Source organism: Capricornis sumatraensis, chromosome 13, assembly GCF_032405125.1.
Source record: "Capricornis sumatraensis isolate serow.1 chromosome 13, serow.2, whole genome shotgun sequence".
In the NCBI taxonomy this organism is placed as follows: Eukaryota; Metazoa; Chordata; class Mammalia; order Artiodactyla; family Bovidae; genus Capricornis; species Capricornis sumatraensis.
The window spans coordinates 735,645-742,066 of record NC_091081.1 but is presented as its reverse complement, the minus strand read 5'-3'; the positions used below and the strand labels follow the sequence as shown (position 1 = coordinate 742,066).

At 39.3% G+C, this 6,422-nt stretch overlaps 1 non-coding gene across 1 annotated transcript; it reads right to left on the bottom strand.

Annotated features, from left to right (window-relative positions):
* Positions 1 to 2,817: 2,817 nt before the first annotated feature.
* Positions 2,818 to 2,924, bottom strand: LOC138090007 (U6 spliceosomal RNA). The gene has a single exon (XR_011145835.1). It is a non-coding gene; the product is annotated as a U6 spliceosomal RNA (small nuclear RNA).
* Between the last annotated feature and the right edge of the window lie 3,498 nt (positions 2,925 to 6,422).

The following is a 6,422-nucleotide window of genomic DNA, read 5'->3' as shown; positions in this document are numbered from 1 at the left end:
AAGGTCCGTTTTCATTCCAATCTCAAAGAAAGGCAATGTCAAAGAATGCTCAAACTACCACACAATTGCGCTCATCTCACACGCTAGCAAAGTAATGCTCAAAATTCTCCAAGCCACGCTTCACCAGTAGGTGAACTGAGAATTTCCAGATATCCAAGCTAGATTCAGAAAAGGCAGAGGAACCAGAGATCAAATTACCAACATCCACTGAATTATTGAAAAAGCAAGAGAGTTCCAGAAAAACGTACTTCTGCTTTATTGACTATGCCAAAACCTTTGACTGTGAGGATCACAAGAATCTGTGGAAAATTCTTAGAGATGGAAATACCAGACCACCTGACATGCCTCCTGAGAAATCTGTATGCAGTTCAAGAAGCAACACTGAGAACTGGACATGGAACAACAGACGGTTCCAAATTGGGAAAGGAGTATGTCAAGGCTGTATATTGTCATCCCTTTTATTTAACTTATATGCAGAGTAAGTGCAAGTAAGTGTTAGTTGCTCAGTCGTGCCCGATTTTTTGAGACCCCGTGGACTGCAGCCCACCAGGCAGGCTCCTCTGTCCATGAGATTTTCCAGGCAAGGATACTGGAGTGGGTTACCATTCAGTTCAGTTCAGTTCAGTCGCTCAGTCGTGTCCAACTCTTTGCGACCCCATGAATCGCAGCACTCCAGGCCTCCCTGTCCATCACCAACTTCCAGGGTTCACTCAGACTCACGTCCATTGAGTCCGTGATGCCATCCAGCCATCTCATCCTTGGTCGTCCCCTTCTCCTCCTGCCCCCAATCCCTCCAAGCATCAGAGTCTTTTCCAATGAGTCAACTCTTCGCATGAGGTGGCCAAAGTACTGGAGTTTCAGCTTTAGCATCATTCCTTCCAAAGAAATCCCAGGGCTGATCTACTTCAGAATGGACTGGTTGGATCTCCTTGCAGTCCAAGGGACCCTCAAGAGTCTTCTCCAACACCACAGTTCAAAAGCATCAATTCTTCAGTGCTCAGCCTTCTTCACAGTCCAACTCTCACATCCATACATGAGCACAGGAAAAACCATAGCCTTGACTAGACGGACCTTAGTTGGCAAAGTAATGTCTCTGCTTTTGAATATACTATCTAGGTTGGTCGTAACTTTTCTTCCGAGGAGTAAGCGTCTTTTAATTTCATGACTGCAGTCACCATCTGCAGTGATTTTGGAGCCCCTCAGAATAAAGTCTGACACTGTTTCTACCTTCTCCATATATGTGGAGTACATCATGTGAAGGGCTAGGCTGGACGAATCACAAGCTGGAATCAAGATTTCAGGGAGAAATATCAATAACCTCACATATACTGATGACACCACCTTATGATAGAAAGTGAAGAGGAACTAAAGAGCCTCTTGATGAAAGTGGAAGAGGAGAGTGGAAAAGCTGGCTTAAAACAACTCAACATTCAGAAAACTAAGATCATGGCATCTGGTCCCATCACTTCATGGCAAATAGATGGGGAAACAATGGAAACAGTGATAGACTTTATTTTCTTGGGCAAATAGTGACTGCAGCCATAGAATTAAAAGGCGCTTGCTCTTTGGAAGAAAAGCTATGACCAACCTAGATGGCATATTAAAAAGCAGAGACATTACTTTGCCAACAAAGGTCCATCTAGTCAAAGCTGTGGTTTTTCCAGTAGCCATGTATGGATGCGAGAGTTGGACTATAAAGAAAGCTGAGCGCTGAAGAATTGATGCTTTTGACCTTGGTGTTGGAGAAGACTCTTGAGAATCCCTTGGACTGCAAGGAGATCAAACCAGTCAATTGTGAAGGAAGTCAGTCCTGAATATCCACTGGAAGGACTGATGCTAAAGCTGAAGCTCCAATATTTTGGTCACTTGATATAAAGAACTGACTCACTGGAAAAGTCCTTGATGCTGGGAAAGATTGAAGGTGGGAGGAGAAGGGGACTACAGAGGATGAGATGTTGGATGGGATCACTGACTTGATAGACATGAGTTTGAGCAAGCTCTGGGAGTTGGTGATGGACAGGGAAGATTGGCGTGCTGCAGTCCATGGGGTCACAAAGAGTCAGACACAACTGAGCGACTGAACTGAACTATGTTTTAATTTTATTTTTAAATTTAAATTTATTTATTTTATTTGGAAGCTAATTACTTTACAATATTGTATTGGTTTTGCCATACATCAACATGAATCCGCCATGGGTATACACATGTTCCCCATCCTGATCCCCCCTCCCACCTCCCACCCCGTATCATCCCTCTGAGTCATTCCAGTGCACCAGCCCTAAGCATCCTGTGTCCTGCATCGAACCTGGACTGGCGATTCATTTTTTATATGATATTATACATGTTTCAATGCCATTGTCCCAAATCATCTCACCTTCTCCCTCTCCCACAGAGTCCAAAAGACTGTTCTATACATCTGTGTCTCTTTTGCTGTCTTGCATACAGGGTTATCATTTCCATCTTTCTAAATTCCATAAATATGCGTTAGTATACTGTATTGGTGTTTTTCTTTCTGTCTTACTTCACTCTGGATAATAGGCTCCAGTTTCATCCACCTCATTTGAACTGATTCAATTGTATTTTTAATGGCTAAGTAATACTCCATTGTGTATATGTACCACAGCTTTCTTATCCATTCATCTGCTGATGGACATCTAGGTTGCTTCCACATCCTGGCTATTATAAACTGCTGCGATGAACATTGGAGTACATGTATCTCTTTCAATTCTGGTTTCCTTGGTGTGTATGCCCAGCAGTGGGATTGCTGGGTCATAAGGCAATTCTTTTTTTTTTTTTTTTTAGGTTGAAAAACCATTTAAAAATATGGAACGCTTCATGAATTTGCGTGTCATCCTTGCACAGGGCCCATGCTAATCTTCTCTGTATCATTCCAATTTTAGTATATGTGCTGCCAAAGTGAGCACATAAGGCAATTCTATTTCCAGTTTTTTAAGGAATCTCCACACTGTTCTCCAAAGTGGCTGTACTAGTTTACATTCCCAGAAAAGTTATGACCAAGCTAGATAGCATATTCAAAAGCAGAGACATTACTTTGCCGACTAAAGTCCATCTAGTCAAGGCTATGGTTTTTCCAGTGGTCATGTATGGATGTGAGAGTTGGATGGGAAGAAGGCTGAGCGCCGAAGAATTGATGCTTTTGAACTGTGGTGTTGGAGAAGACTCTTGAGAGTTCCTTGGACTGCAAGGAGATCCAACCAGTCCATTCTGAAGGAGATCAGCCCTGGGATTTCTTTGGAAGGAATGATGCTAAAGCTGAAACTCCAGTACTTTGGCCACCTCATGCGAAGAGTTGACTCATTGGAAAAAACTCTGACGCTGGGAGAGATTGGGGGCAGGAGGAGAAGGGGACGACCGAGGATGAGATGGCTGGATGGCATCACTGACTCGATGGACACGGATCTGAGTGAAATCCGAGAGTTGGTGATGGACAGGGAGGCCTGGAGTGCTGCGATTCATGGGGTCACAGAATCGGACACGACTGAGTGACTGAACTGAACTGAACAAGTGTAAGAGGGTTCCATTTTCTCCACACCCTCTCTAGCATTTATTGCTTGTAGACTTTTGGATCGCAGCCATCCTGACTGGCGTGAAATGGTACCTCATTGTGCTCTTGATTTGCATTTCTCTGATAATGAGTGATGTTGAGCATCGTTTCATCTTTGTTAGCCATCTATATGTCTTCTTTTGAGAAATGACTATTTAATTCTTTGGCCCATTTTTTGATTGGGTAATTTATTTTTCTGGAATTGAGCTGATTGAGTGGCTTGTATATTTTTGAGATTAGTTGTTTGTCAGTTGCTTCATTTGCTATTATTTTCTCCCATTCAGAAGGCTGTCTTTTCACCTTGCTTATAGTTTCCTTTGTTGTGCAGAAGCTTTTAATTTTAATTAGATCCCATTTGTTTATTTTTGCTTTTATTTCCAATATTCTGGGAAGTGGGTCATAGAGGATTCTGCTGTGATTTATGTTGGAGAGTGTGTTGCTTATGTTCTCCTCTAGGAGTTTTATAGATTCTGGTCTTACATTTAGATCTTTAACCCATTTTGAGTTTATTTTTGTGTATGTTGTTAGAAAGTGTTCTAGTTTCATTCTTTTACAAATGGTTGACCAGTTTTCCAAGCACCACTTGTTAAAGAGATTGTCTTTAATCCATTGTATATTATTGCCTTCTTTGTCAAAGATAAAGTGTCGTAGAGCCTGAAGTCAGGCAGGTTGATTCCTCCAGTTCCATTCTTCTTTCTCAAGATTGCTTTGGCTATTCGAGGTTTTTTTGTATTTCCATACAAATCTTGAAATTATTTGTTCTAGCTCTGTGAAAAATACCACTTGTAGCTTGATAGGGATTGCATTGAATCTATAGATTGCTTTGAGTAGTATACTCATTTTCACTATTTTAATTCTTCTGATCCATGAACACAGTATATTTCTCCATCTATTAGTGTCCTCTTTGATTTCTTTCACCAGTGTTTTATAATTTTCTATATATAGGTTTTTAGTTTCTTTAGGTAGATATATTCCTAAGTATTTTATTCTCTTCATTACGATGGTGAATGGAATTGTTTCCTTAATTTCTCTTTCTATTTTCTCATTATTAGTGTATAGGAATGCAAGGGATTTCTGTGCATTGATTTTATATCCTGCAACTTTACTATATTCATTGATTAGCTCTAGCAATTTTCTGGTGAAGTCTTTAGGGTTTTCTATATAGAGGATCATGTCATCTGCAAACAGTGAGAGTTTTACTTCTTTTCCAATCTGGATTCCGTTTATTTCTTTTTTTGCTCTGATTGTCATGGCCAGAACTTCCAAAACTATGTTGAATCGTAGTGATGAAAGTCGGCACCCTTGTCTTGTTCCTGACTTTCAGTTTTTCACCATTGAGGATGATGTTTGCTGTGGGTTTGTCATATATAGCTTTTATTATGTTGAGGTAGGTTCCTTTTATTCCTGCTTTCTGGAGAGTTTTTTTAAAATCATAAATGGATGTTGAATTTTGTCAAAGGCTTTCTCTGTGTCTATTGAGATAATCATATGGCTTTTATTTTTCAATTTGTTAATGTGGTGCATTACATTGAGTGATTTGCAGATATTGAAGAATCCTTGCATCCCTGGGATAAAGCCCACTTGGTCATGGTGTATGATCTTTTTAATGTGTTGTTGGATTCTGATTGCTAGAATTTTGTTGAGGATTTTTGCATCTATGTTCATCAGTGATATTGGCCTGTAGTTTTCTTTTTTTTTTTTTTGTGGCATCTTTGTCAGGTTTTGGTATTAGGGTGATGGTGGCCTCTTCGAATGAGTTTGGAAGTTTACCTTCCTCTGCAATTTTCTGGAAGAGTTTGAGTATGATAGGTGTTAGCTCTTCTCGAAATTTTTGGTAGAATTCAGCTGTGAAGCCATCTGGACCTGGGCTTTTGTTTGCTGGAAGATTTCTGATTACAGTTTCAATTTCCGTGCTTTTGATGGGTCTGTTAAGATTTTCTATTTCTTCCTGGTTCAGTTTTGGAAAGTTGAACTTTTCTAAGAATTTGTCCATTTCTTCCACGTTGTCCATTTTATTGGCATATAATGGCTGATACTAGTCTCTTATGATCCTTTGTATTTCTGTGTTGTCTGTTGTGATCTTTCCATTTTCATTTCTAATTTTATTGATTTGATTTTTCTCCCTTTGTTTCTTGATGAGTCTGGCTAATGGTTTGTCAATTTTATTTATCCTTTCAAAGAACCATCTTTTGGCTCTGTTGATTTTTGCTATGGTCTCTTTTGTTTCTTTTGCATTTATTTCTGCCCTAATTTTTAAGATTTCTTTCCTTCTACTAACCCTGGGGTTTTTCATTTCTTCCTTTTCTAGTTGCTTTAGGTGTACAGTTAGGTTATTTATTTGACTTTTTTCTTGTTTCTTGAGGTATGCCTGTATTGCTATGAACTTTCCCCTTAGCACTGCTTTTACAGTTTCCCACAGGTTTTGGGTTGTTGTGTTTTCATTTTCATTCATTTCTATGTATATTTTGATTTCTTTTTTGATTTCTTCTGTGATTGTTTGGTTATTCAACAGTGTGTTGTTCAGCCTCCATAAGTTGGTATTTTTTAGTTTTTATCCTGTAATTAAGATCTAATCTTACTGCATTTTCATCAGAAAAGATGGTTGGAATGATTTCAATTTTTTTGAATTTACCAAGGCTAGATTTATGGCCCAGGATGTGATCTATCCTGGAGAAGGTTCCGTGTGCGCTTGAGAAAAAGGTGAAATTCATTGTTTTGGGATGAATGTCTTATAGATATCAATTAGGTCTAACTGGTCTATTGTATCATTTAAAGCTTGTGTTTCCCTGTTAATTTTCTGTTTAGTTGATCTATCCATAGGTGTGAGTGGAGTATTAAAGTCTCCCACTCTTATTGT